The sequence below is a fragment of the Salmo trutta genome, chromosome 18 (genome assembly GCF_901001165.1).
Source record: "Salmo trutta chromosome 18, fSalTru1.1, whole genome shotgun sequence".
Classification (NCBI taxonomy): Eukaryota; Metazoa; Chordata; class Actinopteri; order Salmoniformes; family Salmonidae; genus Salmo; species Salmo trutta.
Window position 1 is genome coordinate 39574366 of NC_042974.1, and position 19084 is coordinate 39593449.

At 41.2% G+C, this 19084-nt stretch overlaps 1 pseudogene; it reads right to left on the reverse strand.

Moving 5' to 3' along the window:
- Positions 1-19084, reverse strand: part of LOC115152676 (probable E3 ubiquitin-protein ligase HECTD2) — a 49634-nt pseudogene that overhangs the window by 23781 nt on the left and 6769 nt on the right.

Below are 19084 nucleotides of genomic sequence, written 5' to 3' on the forward strand. Positions count from 1 at the left end.
AAAAACAACAAACCGACCGACAACAGTCCCGTCAGGTGAAACATACACTAAACAGGAAACAACTACCCACAAACCACAGGGGAAAAAAAAAAACACCCCTACTAAATACAACCTCCAATTAGAGGCAACGAGGAACAGCTGCCTACAATTGAAGGTCAACCCAATGACCCCCAACCTAGAAATAGACAAACTAGAAATCCAACATAGAAATAGAAGACATAGAACAAACACAAAAACACCCCCTGTCACGCCCTGACCACTCTACCATAGAAAATAACAACTTATATTGGTCAGGACGTGACATCAACTGAATACGGTTCAGTGAGTACACTGTACCTCTGCCTCAGTAAGAGTGAAAGACACTAACCCAGTAAAATGGTGAAAGACAGTGAAACATTGGGCCTTGACTCATAGGCCGAAATGCACCTTACAAAGACCTTTATCTCAGTATCATAACTTAACTCATGATAAGTGGTGATAGAATGAAGATAGATTGATAAAAGTGTACTGACTGAATTTGACCTCATACGTTCTAACCTTACTAATGCAGACAAAGCATAGAAATGTAAATAAAGAATATGCCAGGCTGTCTAAAATCACAATAATGACATATTCACAGTCAGTTGATTAGTTATTGTTGCTCCAATATTGAGATTATGGTTCAAATCCAATGATGAAAATCAAGGCCTCGCCCAGGTAAGAGTTCAGAACTCTTAGACATTGCCTTCGGAAAGCATTCACACCCCTTGACTTTTTCCACATTTTGTTGTTACAAAGTGGGATTAAAATGGATTTAGTTGTAGTTATTTATTAATGGGAAATAAAGCACTAATATATTTTGATTAGATAGGTATTCAACCTAGTAAGAAATTCCAGTGAATATTTGGCCTTGAGTTTTAGGTTATTGTCCTGCTGAAAGGTGGATTTGTCTCCCAGTGTCTGTTGGAAAGCAGACTGAACCAGGTTTTCCTCTGGGACACTGCCTGTGCGTAGCTCTATTCATTTTTTTATCCTAAAAAACTCCCTAGTTCTTGCCAATGACAAGCATACCCATAACATGATGCAGCCACCAATATGCTTGAAAATATGAAGAGTGAAACTCAGAGGTGTTGTGTTGGATTTGCCCCAAACATACTGCTTTGTATTCAGGACATAAAGTACATTTCTTTGCCACATGTTTTGCAGTATTACTTTAGTGCCTTATTCCAAACAGGATGCATGTTTTGGAATATTTCTATTCTGTACAGGCTTCCTTCTTTTCACTGTCATTTAGGTCTGCATTGTGGAGTAACTACAATGGTGTTGATCCATCCTCAGCTTTCTTCTATCACAGCCATTTAACTCTGTAACTACCTTGAAATCTCCATATATTTGCAATTCCCTTATCCAAATGGATTATTAATTTACCTACTTCTTATTAATAGCTCTAATCAAGTTGTAAATTACAGTGCTTGGAGAATGGGGTTATTTCTAACTGAAAGTAGATGCTTTTTCCACTTGGAACCAGTATGTTCGCTAGACCTTATTCATGGTTTCCTCATGTATAAAGGTGGTGGAATTAGGGAATTAAGTCAAGGACAGAATACAGTGTATCTGTAGACACCTCTGCCACACCTTCATTTATTCGATCTACACCCCCAATGAATCGCTGGTGAATAGCATGCTATTCTCATGCTTAAATTCAAGGTCAGAATACGCATGGCGAGAAAAGTGCATAAAAAGGTAATTATGTTACATTTACGCATGCTTAATTCGGGTCGGAATCGACACCCTGGTGCACTGTTGCCCTTGCACAGGTAATAAATAGGAAAGGAGATCAAATCAAATCACATTTATTTGTCACATGCGCCGAATACAACTGGTGTAGATTTTACAGTGAAATGCTTACTTAAACTTCTTAGAGCTAGGGTCTATTTTCCTGAATTTCTGCCTGACTGACGTGCCCAAAGTAAACGGCCTGTTACCCAGGCCCAGAAGCCAGGATATGAATATAATTGGTAGCATTGGATAGTGTTATTCAGGCCCAGAAGCCAGGATATGTATATAATTGGTAGCATTGGATAGAAAACACATTGAAATTTCTAGAAATGTTAAAATAATGTCTGACTATAACACAATTGATATGGCAGGCGAAATTCCAAAGAAAAACAAAACATAATTTTTTTTGTTGATCCCAGGCTTTTATAATGGAAAGCTATGGGTTCTATGTAATTCCAGCTCCCAGATTGCAATTCCTATGGCTTCCACTAGATGTCAACAGTCTTTGTTCATTGTTTCAGGCTTGTTTCTTCAAAAACAAGCAAGAATTTTGAGTTTCTGTACAAAGACTTCCAGTTCAAAATCAGTCTGTTGGCACGCGCTTACTTACTAATTTTACATACTTCTTTCCGTATTAAATATTATAGTTTATTTAGATTTTAGGATACCTGAGGATTAGATAGAAATGTAGTTTGACTTGTTTGAACAAAGTTTAGCAGTAGCTTCTTGGACTCCTTTGTCTGCATGTTGAACGAGTGGATTACTGAAATCGATGGCGCCAACTAAACAGACTTTTTGGGATGTAAAGAAGGATTTTATCTAACAAAACGACCAATCATGTTGTAGCTGTGACCCTTGGGATTGCAAGCAGAGGAAGATTTTCAAAAGTAAGTGATTTATTTAATCTCTATTTGTGATTTTATGAAGCCTGTGCTTGTTGAAAAATATGTTGATGTGGGGCACGGTCTTCAAACAATCACATGGTATGCTTTCGCTATAAAGCCTATTATAAATCAGGCAGCGCAGTTAGATTAACCTGTTAGGGCTAGGGGGCACGGCCGGATAAAAAATTTACCCGATTTAATCTGGTTATTACAACTGCCCAGAAACTAGAATATGCATATAATTATTGGCTTTGGATAGAAAACACCCTAAAGTTTCTAAAACTTTTTGAATGGTGTCTGTGAGTATAACAGAACTCATATGGCAGGCAAAAACCTGAGAAGATTCTGTACAGGAAGTGCCCTCTCTGACCATTCCTTGAGCTTCTTGGCTCTGTTTATTGAAAACTTAGGATCTTTGCTGTAACGTGACACTTCCTACGGCTCCCATAGGCTCTCAGAACCCGGGAAAAAAGCTGAATGATGTAATTCCAGGCCCTGGCTGAAAAATACTAGCGCCTTTGGTAAGTGCTCTATCAGAGGACCATCAGACTGAGGCGCGTGCACGGGGCGACACCATGTTTTTATTTTCTCTCTCTTTGTACTAAAACACGATTTCCCGGTCAGAATATTATCGCTTTTTTACGAGAAAAATGGCATAAAAATTGATTTTAAACAGCGGTTGACATGCTTCGAAGTACGGTAATGGAATATTTAGATTTTTTTTTGTCACGAAACGCATCGGGCGCGTAACCCTTATTTACCCTTTCGGATAGTGTCTTGTAACCCTTATTTACCCTTTCGGATAGTGTCTTGAACGCACGAACAAAACGCCGCTATTTGGATATAACAATGGATTATTTGGGACCAAACCAACATTTGTTATTGAAGTAGAAGTCCTGGGAGTGCATTCTGATGAAGAACAGCAAAGGTAATAACATTTTTCTTATAGTAAATCTGACTTTGGTGAGGGCTAAACTTGGTGGGTGTGTAAATAGCTAGCCCTATGATGCCGGGCTATCTACTTAGAATATTGCAAAATGTGCTTTCACCGAAAAGCTATTTTTAAATCGGACATAGCGAGTGCATAGAGGAGTTCTGTATCTATAATTCTTAAAATAATTGTTATGTTTTTTGTGAACGTTTATCGTGAGTAATTTAGTAAATTCACCGGAAGTTTGCGGGGGGTATGCTAGTTCTGAACGTCACATGCTAATGTAAAAAGCTGGTTTTTGATATAAATATGAACTTGATTGAACAAAACATGCATGTATTGTATAACATAATGTCCTAGAAGTGTCATCTGATGAAGATTATCAAAGGTTAGTGCTGCATTTAGCTGTGGTTTGGGTTTATGTGACATTATATGCTAGCTTGAAAAATGGGTGTCTGATTATTTCTGGCTGGGTACTCTGCTGACATAATCTAATGTTTTGCTTTCGTTGTAAAGCCTTTTTGAAATCGGACAGTGTGGTTAGATTAACGAGAGTCTTGTCTTGAAAATGCTGTAAAATAGCCATATGTTTGAGAAATTGAAGTAATAGCATTTCTAAGGTATTTGAATAACGCGCCACAGGATTCCACTGGCTGTTACGTAGTTGGGACGATTTCGTCCCACCTACCCTAGAGAGGTTAACAAGAATTTACATTTTTAAATTATACAAGATACTTGTATGTTCATGATTGTTTAATATTATGATTATTTATTTGAATTGCGTGCCCTCCAATTTCACCTGATGTTGTCGACTGGTGTCCCGCTGGCGGGACGCCTATTAAACAACAATACAGTTCAAGAAATAGAGTTAAGAAAAAATGTACTAAATAAACTGAAGTAAAACAAATACCTGGAAGGTCAGATAGAAGTCTTCCTCCACATTGCCCTCATAGCTGAGCAGCTCTCCAAGCCCATGTGCCAGGTCCTGAAATGGAAAATAATGTATGTCACTTTTATTGCTTACTGTCAACGGACTGCACACGGGTGATATATTACTATGTGTGCCTGCATGAATGTGCACATTATGTTGCCAAGCTTCTATTTGAAAGCTAATCATCTGTGTCTGGAAAAATGTATATTCAGCAAACCATTCAACACAACAGAATTTTCAGATGGACTGTACTGCAAACAACTTTTAACCGTCTTCTTATTCAGCCCAACTGCAAATGAATTACATAAATTGAGGGCATGATTTCTGATCGGTTGTACAGTGTTATGGCTATGCCTGCCTGTCACACCCCAAGGGAGCCAGTGCTGAATTATTGTGGCAGTTAGACTATGCCAGGCCAGCCACCCTGCTTCATTGAAGCCACAGTGTTATTAAAAAAAGTTTTTTAGGAAGATAGGGGAGAGAAAAATGCTCCACTCTTATGTAACTGTGAACAAAGCCAAAATATAAATTAAAAAAAGAGGCAGGAATCTGGCACAGTTTAACAATTAAAACCAAACCAAAAAACACAATGTCAGCAATGGTGACCTGAGAGCTGTTTCACATTGGACAGATTAAATGAAAATGTTAATTTATTCAGAGGAGTTTCAGAGGTTGGATCCAGTCCAGAGGAAAACGTTTGGGAGTAAAGACAGAAAGCTGAACGGTTGGTCCCCCTGATGGTTAACTGGGGTTTTGTGATCCTCACTTTAACTCCCTAAAACCCACACTGGCCTGCAGGCTAATTTACCTATATTAATGAGGATGCCTATCCTCAGAGAAAGTGTACTACTCTAAATGGTGTGCTTGAGATGAAGCAATCGTAGGAGACGAACTGGCATACATGAGTATTCTGGTCACATGGCACGATGTGTGGAGTCAAGAGCTTGTTGTAGCAGTATGGAGGGAAGTGGATGTCCAGACAAATGCTGTTGTACACAGCGAGACCGATGAGCTGACACACAGAGTTAAGGACAATACACTGATTTACAGACAGTTTAGACCGTTTTAGGTGATCGGTTTTTACCAAAGCAGGACCAGTGTCTTTTGTCAAAAATCTATCCTGAGCCATCTAACAACGCCCAGACAATATGAAATCACTGCACATCACTCAGTGACAATGAATATATTAGTGCAACACAATAACACAGGAAATTTGAACATAACGTACGGTACCATACAACTGTGAATGTTTGGGCTAATGCCCAGTAACCACAGTGTTTCTGAACTACACCAGGACAGAGTAAATTACTATATTGTGTTACTGTGTGTGTTCGGTCTACGTCAGCCACCGCCCCTTTCCTACAAAACCCAGCAGGTGCATAGAACATTTAGTCCATTAATTCTCCATCACCTACACACACACACACACAAGCAAGCACACGCACACTCACGCATGCACACACACACACACACACACACACACACACACACACACACACACACACACACACACACAAGCAGTAACGCATGCAACCTTGCACGCACACACAGGCAGAACATTTCCCCAGCTGTCTAGTCTCCATATGGTCTCCGTATGAGGGAGCCACTTTGGCTATATTTCAGAGGAATAGCACACAGATCCCTTTATAATGTGTAACTGCAGGTAGAGTGGGTGCCTTGATTCAAGAGTACACACACACACACACGTTTGTGCACACTTACACACATTTAAAGACCATTGGAAATTAAACACAAATTAAAACCTACTACAAAACTCAATGTCATTGATTATTTCCATGGTTGATTCTTGGCCTTACATAAGAATCAGATTCTCACTTTACAATGTTAGGCCATACAAAGGGAAGGAGCTTCACACGTGTTTCTTTCGGGGAGTTTGAGGGCCAAGATATAATATTAGGCTATAGGGAACATACTGTATTACAAATAAATGTGCTGTACCATGTGCTTTGAGAGAGTGGTATAGTAGCGTGCCAAGCTATATCAGTACAGGAGCTGACAGACTGACTTCTTGACATTGAGTCTCTGACCCCAGGGCAATCAGAGAGGTAATGCCAGGGCAACCGGCTGCCTTCAACTGTCTCTATATTTCTCTCCCTCTCCCTCTGTGTCCGAATAGCTCTCCTCTGATTTTCTCGCTGTCCCTGTAGTCTCATTTTGCAACGTGTCTCTATCCATCTCATTGGAAGTGATTTAAAAAATATATATATATTTAACCTTTATTTAACTAGGCAAGTCAGTTAAGAACAAATTCTAATTTACAATGACGGCCTACACCGGCCAAACCCGGATGACGCTGGGCCAATTGTGCACTGCCCTATGGGACTCCCAATCATGGCCGGTTGTGATACAGCCTGGATTCGAACCAGGGTGTCTGTAGTGACGCCTCAAGCACTGAGAAGCAGTGCGTTAGAAAGCAGGCTCAATTCCAGCACAACACTATTGCAACGTGTACAAATTCCAAGCAACATGTACAAAGTAAGAACGGCATGCTGCGTGCACAGTCTCTGCACTGTGCAAAACGTAACTGTAACATAACACAGAGCTTTGACAAGCCCCAGCTGTAGGTAGGAATGAACTGGATATGCTCAACTTCCCAAGTAATACATCACTCCCTTGAAACACACATAAGGGAAAACTTATTCACTCTATTTATTTACCACTTTCTATTGCCATCTCTTGAAAACACACTCAACTAATTTACTTTAATTAAATGACACCCTATGGTGGTTCCTCTCTAGGTTTCTTCCTATGTTCCAGCCTTCCTAAGGAGTTTTTCCTAGCAACTGTGCTTCTGCATCTGCATTGCTTGTTGTTTGGGTTTTTAGGCTGGGCATCTACAAAGTAAAGCACTTTGTGAAAACTGCTGATTTTAAAAAGGGCTTTATAAAATACTCTTGATTGATTGATTGTGACATCCCACTAGAAGGCAGACACACACCGGGCCGACCAATCGCAGCACAGTGGTTTCTGTGTTGGCGCTACGGTCACTCGTGATCAGTCCTAACAGCACTAAATCCATACCCATGGATTACATTTTTTGTATCGACAGTAAGTCTTCTTCAGGCAGTACAACCATGTAGACAGGTAGATCAAGTCGAGAGGACAACCCTATAAATTAATGTATTGTTAGACGAGGTCAAAGTTTGTAAGTCATGAGTACTCCAGGAAAGGCTTTACAGACAAAGGACTATCTACAGGCTGTTTACAATGTAAGTATATGTTACCTAAATATGTTATGTTAACTAAAATACAAGAGTCAGCTGAATGGACTTAACCTAGATAGAATCTAGCTCGTAGATAAATAGGAAGGTACAGTGGGTCAAGTGAGGACAAAAGACTTGGTTGGTATACCGTGTACCGGGGAATTTGGAAATAGCCACAGGATGGTTTTTCAATACAGTCAATACCACTGAAACTATTTATTTTAAGTTTTGTAATAAATTTGAATATTTGTATCTACTTTTTAAGTAAATACCAGCAGTGAACTTGTGCAATACATTAGGAGATAAAGATCGTGTTTCATTTCACCTGTCACATCATTTTTCATTATGTAGATCACCAGTAGTCCCCAGTCATATGGTATGTGTTTACAAGCACACAACGAGGAAAGAACATAGCCTTGTGAGTCCCTCACTGTTGTGCAGCACGCGCCAGGTGATCTAGTTACATTATGTAATTCACAACAAAATGTTTGCCAGCAAGATACTTTTGATATTTTAGTGTATGTGGACAACCATTTAAATGAGTGGATTCAGCTATTTCAGCCACACCCCTTGTTGACAGGTGTATAAAATCTTCGATCACACAGCCATGCAATCTCCATAGACACACATTGGCAGTAGAATGGCCCTTACTGAAGAGCTCAGTGACTTTCAAGGTGGCACCGTCACAGGATGCCCCCTTTCCAACAAGTCAGTTGGTCAAATTTCTGTCCTGCTAGAGCTGCCCCGGTCACCTGTAAGTGCTGTTGTGAAGTGGAAACGTCTAGGAGCAACAACAGCTCAGCCACGAAGTGGTAGGCCACACAAGCTCACAAAACGGGACCGCTGAGTGCTGCAGCATGTAAAAATCGTCTGTCTTAGGTTGCAACGCTCACTACCAAGTTCCAAACTGCCCCTGGAAGCAACGTCAGCACAATAACTGTTTGTCGGGAGCTTCATGAAATAGGTTTCCATGGCCGAGTAGCCTCACACAAGCCTAACATCACCTTGCACGATGTGAAGCGTCGGCTGGTGTGGTGTAAAGCTCACTCTGGAGCAGTGGAAACACGTTCTCTGGAGTGATGAATCACGCTTCACCATCTGGCAGTCCGACAGGACAAATCTGGGTTTGGCAGATGCCAGGAGAACGCTACCTGCCCCAATGCATAGTGCCAATTGTAAAGTTTGGTGGAGGAGGAATAATGGTCTGGGGCTGTTTTTCATGGTTCAGGCTAGGCCCCTTAGTTTCAATGAACGGAAATATTAATGCTATAGCATACAATGACATTCTAGACAATACTGTGTTTCCAACTTTATGGAAACAGTTTGGGGGAAAGCCCATTCCTGTTTCAGCATGACAATGCCCCCATGCACAAAGCGAGGCCCATACAGAAATGGTTTGTCTAGATCGGTGTGGAAAAACTTCACTGGCCTGCACAGAGCCCTGACCTTAACCCCATCGAACACCTTTGGGATGAATTGGAACGCAGACTGCGAGCCAGGCCTAATCGGTCAACATCAGTGCCTGACCTCATTTATGCTCGGGGCTGAATAGAAGCATGTCCCCAGAGCAATGTTCCAACATCTAGTGGAAAGCCTTCCCAGAAGAGTGGAGGCTGTGATAGCAGCAAAGGGGGCAGCAACTCCATATTAATGCCTATGATTTTGGAATTAGATGTTCGACGAGCAGGTGTCCACATACTTTTGACCATGTAGTGTATCTTATAACTATTAAGTTAACTCTGTAAAAGTTGCTAAATGCTCTGTCATTGTGCATTTGGTTTGCTAATCACACAGTGACAATGGCAGCTTCATTAAATAGTACAGAACATCAGTCTCAATGTCAACAGTGAAGAGACGACTCCGGGATGCTGGCCTTCCAGGCAGAGTTCCTCTGTCCAGTGTCTGTGTTTCGCCCATCTTAATATTTTATTTTTATTGGCCAGTCTGAGTTATGGCTTTTTCTTTGCAACTCTACCTAGAAGGCCAGCATCCTGGAGTCGCCTCTTCAAGGTTGACGCTGAGACTGGTGTTTTGCGCATACTATTTAATGAAGCTGCCAGTTGAGGACTTGTGAGGCGTCTGTTTCTCTAACTAGACGCTCTAATGTACTTGTCCTCTTTCTCAGTTGTACACCAGGGCCTCCCACTTCTCTTTCTATTCTGGTTAGAGCCAGTTTGCTCTGTTCTGTGAAGGGAGTAGTACACAACGTTGTACCAGATGTTCAGTTTCTTGGCAATTTCTCGCATGGAATAGCCTTCATTTCTCAGAACAAGAATAGACTGACGAGTTTCAGAAGAAAGGTCTTTGTTTCTGGCTATTTTGAGCCTGTAATCGAACCCACAAATGCTGATGCACCAGACACTCAACTAGTCTAAAGAAGGCCAGTTGTATTGCTTCTTTAATCAGAACAACAGTTTTCAGCTGTGCTAACATAATTGCAAAAGGGTTTTCTAATGATCAATTAGACTTTTAAAATGATAAACTTGGATTAGCTAACACAACCTGCCATTGGAACACAGGAATGATGGTTGCTGATAATGGGCCTCTGTACGCCTATGTAGATATTCCATTAAAAAAAATCCCGTTTCCAGCTACAATAGTCATTTATAACGTTAACAATGTCTACACTGTATTTCTGATCAATTTGATGTTATTTTATTGGACAAAATGTTTTCTTTTCTTTCAAAAACAAGGACATTTCTAAGTGACCCCAAACGGTAGTGTATGTATGTATGTATGTATGTATGTATGTATGTATGTATGTGTGTGTGTGTGTGTGTGTGTGTGTGTGTGTGTGTGTGTGTGTGTGTGTGTGTGTGTGTGTGTGTGTGTGTGTGTGTGTGTGTGTGTGTGTGTGTGTGTGTATATTATTTTACTGCTCTAGGGATATAATTATTGTTTGGATAAACTTATTTACTATTATGTATTGATTTTTACCTTACATTTTTTCACTCTTTATGCAATGTGCACTGCAGATAACACCAGAAGAAGAATTATCACTGAATTACCACAGTGAATTATTGTATTGTTTGTTTGTGTCAATTAATCCCAAAAGTGATGGGTTGCCAATTGACGATTTGACACAAATAAATGTTCCATTCATTCATTGTAGGAAGGGGTAAAGTGACTATGCATAGATAATAAACAGCAAGTAGCAGCAGTGTAAAAACAAAGGGGGATTAATTGTTCAGCAGTCTTATGGCATGTGGGTAGAAGCTGTTAAGGTGCCTTTTGAACCTAGACTTGGCGCTCCGATACCGCTTACTGTGCGGTAGCAGAGAGACCAGTCTGACTTGGGTGACTGGAGTCTTTGATCATTTTGGGGGCCATCCTCTGACACCGTGTCATGTTGGTATGAATGATTCGGGAGACAGGCGCAGGAATGCATAATAGTTATTTTTATTACACCCAATTACGTCGTGCCGTGTAAAGGAACGGGGACGAAGACCAAACAAACACGTAACAAAACACACGGTTGAACCCCAAACAAAAGAGCAAGGAGTACACGCGCACAATGATTAACACACGCGCACAATGATTAACACACGGGACGAGACCTGTAATCATCTGCGCAATCCACAAGGGCAAGAAAGCCCAAAACACACAGCACAGGTACTCACACGCACCAACGGACATTATAACAATAATCGACCCCCAATGGAAACCAAAGGGCACATATATACAAATACTAATCAGTGGAAATAGGGGACAGGTGTGCGTGATGAAAGTTCCGGAGGAATCCGTGACACACCGCCTAGTATATAGGTCCTGGATGGCAGGAAGCTTGGCCCCAGTGATGTACTGGGCTGTACACACTACCCCCGGTAGCGCCTTACGGTTGGATGCTGAGCAGTTGCCATACTAGGCGGTGATGCAACCGGTCAGGATGCTCTCGATGGTGCAGCTGTAGAACATTTTGAGGATCTGGGGATCTGGGGACCTATGCTGTCTAATATTTGTTTTGTGTGTGAAGCAAACTGTGAGTAGCATTTTTGAGTTACTTGTATAACTTTACGAGCTTGGATGTTTGTCTTGCAAATAGTTTAGGTCAGAGACTATAAAATGTTCGCAATGCGCTCATTAGCATTTAGTTAGCATTCCCTATGGGATTTTAAATATACTTGTTTACATAATATTGCTAACCTTAGGATTACAAAGGCTCAGTAGGGTTTTAAAATAGTGCCCCTTGTGTTCAGTTCTGGTATTACCAAATATATCTTGGTATGGCACAAGGTTGGTATGAAGGTATGACAATCTGGATACCGCCCAAGCCTAGAGGACAACCCTAGGAAAGTTATGTCAGATAACGTTGGCTTACAATGACATTACATGTGAATGATTGGGTCAATATAATGATTATGTGGCCACTGCCATCCTAATATGCAGACAGACCAGCAGTCCAGATCAGCTTTATCTTCGGAGGGTTAGGGATGTTATGTTCAGTGGTTTGAAATGTAACTTTTTTGTATCTCTTACTTATTAATCGCAGGAAATATCATGCTTGACATTATATCATGAAGATTCTGTTATTGTTCATGTCTCGCAAAAGTGGTTTACATACGTCCTATGAAATATAGATAGATAATAAGCACATATTGGATGGTTAGACAGATTTATGGCATCAAAATTACATGAAATTATCTGTTTCTCCAGTGTGGTTTTCAAGCACTGCCTCATCTGTTGTCTGTGTGTGTGGTGCAGATTGCTGTATATCTGAAAACGTTGACACAGTAATTCCTAGGTTGGGAATGAAAGGATACAGTCCCGACCAATTGAAACTCAAGAGTAGTTGTCACACTTCCAGCTGCTGAACCAATGACAACAGGAATCCTTCAACTAAGTGAACATGCCTGAAAAAACAAACAATTTTGATATTTAATCCAGTGAAAGGGCATAAATGCGACTGCGAAAACCCCTCCATAGGCCTAATGTAACACAAACGTCTATTCGATGACTACTCTGATAATATTTATATAGTAGTTTTCTAAAAGTAGACTGAAAACATTCCCAGGAGCATTCAGCAACATTCCTTAACCAGATGAAAACACTGACCTTCAAACATGAAACATTATTGTGTCTTTCACAGCTCGGCTATGAAAAGCTGACATGAACTTTCTGGCACAAAAAAAGCAGTTTTAATGAGCGGGCCACAGTTTTCATTAAGTCTAGGCAAGCAGCCATCACTTCTGAAAATGTATCTATGAAAAGAATAACTCAGCTTGGAGGACTGTGAGTGAAGGAGAAAGAGCGACTCCGTGCCTCCGAAAGCAACAAGCACACTCACAGTTATTGTGTTTTTATTGGCAGTATGAGTGTGGCTTAATGGCTAGTATTCGAATTCTGTTGAGATTTCAATGAAAGCTGATTTACTTTCCATTGCATTGCATACATTATCTAAAATGAGAGAGAGAAACACTTGAAAAATCTTGCATGGGTTTTAAGAAATATATGGATTCTATGTAAATTTTGATTAGCCATGGCAAAATGTGTATAATTGCAAGAAATAAGAATTGAAACTGTAATTTGTCTCATCAGCCCCATGACAAACTTGTAGAACTGCAGGAAACTAGCTTTACAACTGTAAAATGTTCTCTCTGCCCCATGAATGACAAAATGTGGTAATTATCTTTAAAACAGCAAATGTGCGTCCAAGAGGGCCTCTTTACCACCCTGACTATGTCTCACCATAGTCAGTATGAATAATCTGTTGAAGCAGCAGCAGGAACCACTCCTTGGTGAGGCCTCCCATGTCGAGCCCTGCCTCTCCTATGAAGGTCACCTTGAGCTTTTTCTTTAGGTCCACTTTTTTCCTGCTCAGCTGGACAGGGCGACAGAGGGTTGGAGAGGAGGGGAGGAGGGGTGATACAAACCCTGCGTTTTACAGCCAGGCAGATTTTTCAAATTAAGCCATGGTGACAGAATACTTCCCAGAGCAAAAGACCAGATGGGCTTTAGGGGGGGAAGGAATGGGCCCACTAATGGCTCTGTGCTTTAGTGTTATGTATCACCATTAGAAGACAGAGTGCTGAATAAGCTGTCAGACAGTTATAGTGCTCATGGGACCAGACAACTTCATAAAGAAGAGCATACTGAGTGGGAAATATTTTTTTTTACAGAGGACAGCGTCTCAACAATGTCTCGACCATACCCAACGCTTGGGCCACCCAGGCTTGGTGTGTTAGGTCTTACCTCATCCAGTGAGTCGTTGAGTAGCTGGGCCCGTCGTACCTTGATGTTAAGGAACAGCAGGTTCATGTTCACTCTGCCTGCGGGAGACCTTGTTCACCAGGCTTTGCTGGAAAAACACATACTGAAAAAAAATAAAAATGAAAGCAGGTCATCTCAGTTTATGCACAGCTCAGAGTCAATGGTGTCGATGATAAAGGAAAGTTGACAGAAGACAACAGGCTGTGTGTCTCACTCTGGCCATGCTGATCATCTGCTGTTCTGAGTCCCTCTGGATGATGGCTCTCTTCACCATTGTTGACAGGATAAATGGGAACTGGCATAAAGAAAACTTGAGGATGAGAAGAGAGGAGGAAATAATGGACTTGGGAAAAATAACTGCAAATATGGAAGCAGGAAGATTTCCGTGAAGAGGAAGAGAGCAACCCACAGTCTCTGGTCTGATCCAGATCGATAATAATTTCCATCTTTAGAATGAGGAATGATTGTGCAATATCCTTCTCTCTCCATAACATGTGTCCCTTTACGGTCACACTTCATATGGAGGCGTGGTGCTCTGTTTTGAGTTTCGGCTCTGACTCACAGAGCTGTTCCACTGAGGGTAGTCACAGCGAGAGAAGAACTGGGGGAGGCTCACCTTCTGTAGCGCTGCATTAGCACTTTGAACTGTTCATATGAGGTATGGCACACAAGAGGGAGCTCTATCATCAAAAACGTGGAATGGACAAGCAGGGAGAGAGGAAAACGTGAAGCTTATGAGAAGTACAGAGCATTCGGAAAGTATTCAGACCCCTTCACTTTTTCCACATTTTGATACGTTACAGCCCTATTCTAAAATGTATTAAATTAATTGTTATCCTCATAAATCTACACACAATGTCCCATAACGACAAAACAAAAACATGTTTTAACATTTTTGCAAATGTATTAAAAATAAAAAAACAGATACCTTATTTACATAAGTATTCAGACCCTTTGCTATGAGATTCTAAATTGAGCTCAGATGCATCTTGTTTCCACTGATCATCCTTGTGATGTTTCTACAACTTGATTGGAGTCCACCTGTGGTAAATTCAATTAATTGGACATAATTTGGATAGGCACACACCTGTCTATTTAAGGTTCCACAGTTGACAGTGTATATCAGAGATAAAACCAAGCCATCAGGTCAAAGGAATTGGCCGTAGAGCTCCGAGACAGGATTGTGTTCACAGATCTGGGGAAGGTTCAGAAAACATTTCTGCAGCATTGAAGGTTCCCAAAAACACAGTGGCCTCGATCATTTTTACATGGTAGAAGTTTGGAACCACCAAGACTCTTCCTAGAGCTGACCGCCCAGTTTTCAGCGGCAGGGACTGGGAGAATAGTCAGGATCGAGGGAAAAGATGAATGGAGCAAAGTACAGAGAGATCCTTGATGAAAACCTTCTCCAGAGCGCTCAGGACTTCAGACTAGGGCAAAAGTTCACCTTCCAACAGGACAATGACCCTAAGCACGCAGCCAAGACAGCGCAGGAGTGGCTTCGGGACAAGTCTCTGAATGTCCTTGAGTGGCCCATCGAGAGCTTGGACTTGAACCCAATCGAACATCTCTGGAGAGACATGAAAATAGCTGTGCAGTGATACTCCCCATCCAATCAGACAGAGCTTGAGAGGAATGGGAGAGAAGAATGGGAGAAACTCCCCAAATACAGATGTGCCAAGCTTGTAGCATAATACCCAAGAAGACTCAAGGCTGTAATCGCTGCCAAAGGTGCTATTTTATTTTTTTTACTGTTTTTGCTTTGTCATAATCTGGTATTGTGTGTAGATTGATGAGGGAAATTGTTTAAAATCCATTTAAGAACAAGGCTGTAACAAAATGTGGAAAAAGTCAAGGGCTCTGAATACTTTCTGAATGTGCAGTGTACAGTCCAATTCTTTAGATTAACATTTAGCAAAAGAATAAGCCTAAACTTAAAGATAGGAAATTGAATACAAAACAGAATTGTGGTAGCCTATCTTTTTTACAATTGTCATACACTGTCGGTTACAGCAAGTACAGATTTATTCTGTGGAGTTAAATTATTAATGACCACCAGCATTTTCCTTAGGTGGAGTAGGGTTACTAGATTTTAGGTGAAGTGAAATCAACGACTCTAGTAACACAGCTAGCTCAGGACACAGAGAGTAACTGTTGCAGTACTGCTGTGCACTGACTGACTGAGATATGACTGGAGTCAATGGGCTGTATGGAAGGGGAAGAGGCCTAAGGATTCCAGCGTGTCTTGCTTGGCCTGGCCCATTGTAATGTAAAGCTAGGCATTAGACCAACAGACAGAACTACTGCTGCAATAAAACATACTCAGGTGTAAGAGGACAGAGACACGGTGTACTGTAGGGATTAAATGAACATCCACTGCCACAGTACACTGAAACGAAACATTCTGAACCAACAAGACTACCAGCTGATATAAGCACCTAGACATCTGTCTCACTATAAAAAACACAGACATTTAGACCACAAAATAAAGCAGAGACTCACTACACTACAGCCAGAACTATCTTCAGAACTGATGCGAGAGCATACAGTAGTCCTGCCAATGAATCTAGTGAGCAAGAATGGCTGCGTACTCTGTAACCCAGAGGCTAGAATACTACAGAGTATATGGGACCCTTCCAGTTTCTTTAGGCCTGTGGCAGTGGTGGTTTGGAAAGCACAAAATAACCCACTTGCCACAGGAAATGACAGGGATTAATGGACACCAAAAATCTGATGATCGGAGCAGTATAGCCATTTTATTTCTGTCCTGAAATTAACGGTTTAACAACATAGGGATTTACTGAGCATTTTTCAAACGGAAATTAGACACAAAAAACAAAGCATGAAATACAAAACATTATTTTATACTTATAAAATGACAGTATTACATAATTTTAAATACAAAACGTACTAGTGGATATTCAGTACTTAGTAAGATGTTCAGTTAAGGAGTAAATGTTACCTGAGCTAAAATGAAGTATGCCCTCAGGTCATCTTTCGTTCTGGGTCTGATAACACAACAAATCGTTTTCGGTGAAAGGAGGAAAATAAAATGTATACAGTCAGCCAAATGAGACATTATATTTCATTATTTAGACCACCCCAAACTGGCACAATGTGACAACGAAAAATGGCAAAAGCTTAACATTTTTTTATTTAATTAGATGCCTAAATATTACAAGGACGCGTACTCCGAGCATGCACTGTGCCCAAGAATGCCAAGGTAACCTTTCTAAATTACTACCACCCCACCGTTAAATGCTTTGAAAGGCTGGTCATGGCTCACATAAACATCATCATCCCAGTCCCCTGGACCCATACTAATTTGCATACCACATCAGAAAGACAAAGGAGTTGATCGTGAACTACAGGAATCAGAGGGTCGAGCACGCCCCCATTCACATCGACGGGGCTGTAGTGGAGTGGGTCGAGGGCTTCAGGTTTCACGCTGTCCACATCACTAAGGATCTATCATGGTCCAAACACACCAACACAGTCGTGATTAGGGCATGACAACACCTCTTCCCTCAGGAAGCAGAAAAGATTTGGCATGGACCCTCAGATCCTCAAAAAGTTACACAGCTACACTATTGAGAGCATCTCGACTGGCTGTATCGCTGCTTGGTATGGCAACTGCTTGGCATCCGACCGCAAGGCGCTACAGAGGGTAGTGCGCACTGTACAGTACATCACTGGGGCCAAGCTCCCTGCAATCCAGGACCTCTCTATCAGGCGCCAGGACCTCTCTATCAGGCGGTGTCAGAGGAAGGCCCTAAAAATTGTCAGACTCCAGCCAATCATAGACTGTTTTCTCTGCTATCGCATGCCAAGCAGTACCGATGCACCAAGTCTGGAACCAACAGGACCCGGAACAGCTTCTACCCCCAAGCCATAAGACTGCTAAATAGTCCGGGTAGCTATTTGGTTAACTATTTAACTATCTACTTTGACCCTTTTTGCACTAACTTTTTTAACTCATCACATACGCTGCTGCTACTGTTTACTGTCACTTTGTTCCTAAATATAAAAACATATCTACCTCATTTAGCTCGTACCCCTGCACATCGACTCAGTACTGGTACCCCTTGTGTATAACCAAGTTGTCGTTACTCATGTTTATCTATTAATACTTTTCTATTATTTCTCTATTTTCTTTCTCTCTGCATTGTTGGGAAGGGCAGTAAACATTTCACTGTTAGTCGACACCTGTTGCTTACGAAGCATGTGACGAATAACATTGGACTTCATTTAACCTCTACGGGCTAGGGGGCAGCATTGAGAATTTTGGAAAAAATATGTGCCCATTTTTAACTGCCTCCTACACCAACTCAGAAGCTAGAATATGCATATTATTGTTCAGGTTTGGATAGAAAACACCCTAAAGTTTCTAAAACTGTTTGAATGGTGTCTGTGAGTATAACAGAACTCCTATGGCAGGCAAAAACCTGAGAAGGTTTCATGCAGGAAGTGGCCTTTCTGACAAGGAGTCGTTCTTCTTGTCTCTGTTTATTGAAGAGTGGGGATCTTAGCTGTAACGTGACAATTCCTAGGGCTCCAATAGGCTCTCAGAACCCGGGAAAAACCTGAACGATGACGAGGCAGCCTCAGGCTGAAACACATTATCGCCTTTTCCAAGTGTCGCATCAGAGGACAATAGAATTAGGCGTGTGCGCGATTCGACCCCGTGGAGTATTTTCCTTCGGCTGTTTAGCTCATTGCAGATTCCCGGTCGGAATATTATCGCTTTTCTACGAGATAAATTGCATAAAAATTGATTTTAAACAGCGGTTGACATGCTTCGAAGTACGGTAATGGAATATTTAGAATTTTTTTGTCACGTTCTGCGCCATGCGCACGACCGTGATTTAGCATTCTGATAGTGTCTAGAACGCACGAACAAAACGCCGCTGTTTGGATATAACGATGGATTATTTGGGACCAAACCTACATTTGTTATTGAAGTAGAAGTCCTGGGAGTGCATTCTGATGAAGAACAGGAAAGGTAAGACCATTTTTCTTATAGGAAATATGATTTTGATGAAGGCTAAACTTGCCGGGTGTCTAAATAGCTAGCCCGTGATGGCTGGGCTATGTACTTAGAATATTGCAAAATGTGCTTCATCCGAAAAGCTATTTTAAAATCGGACAT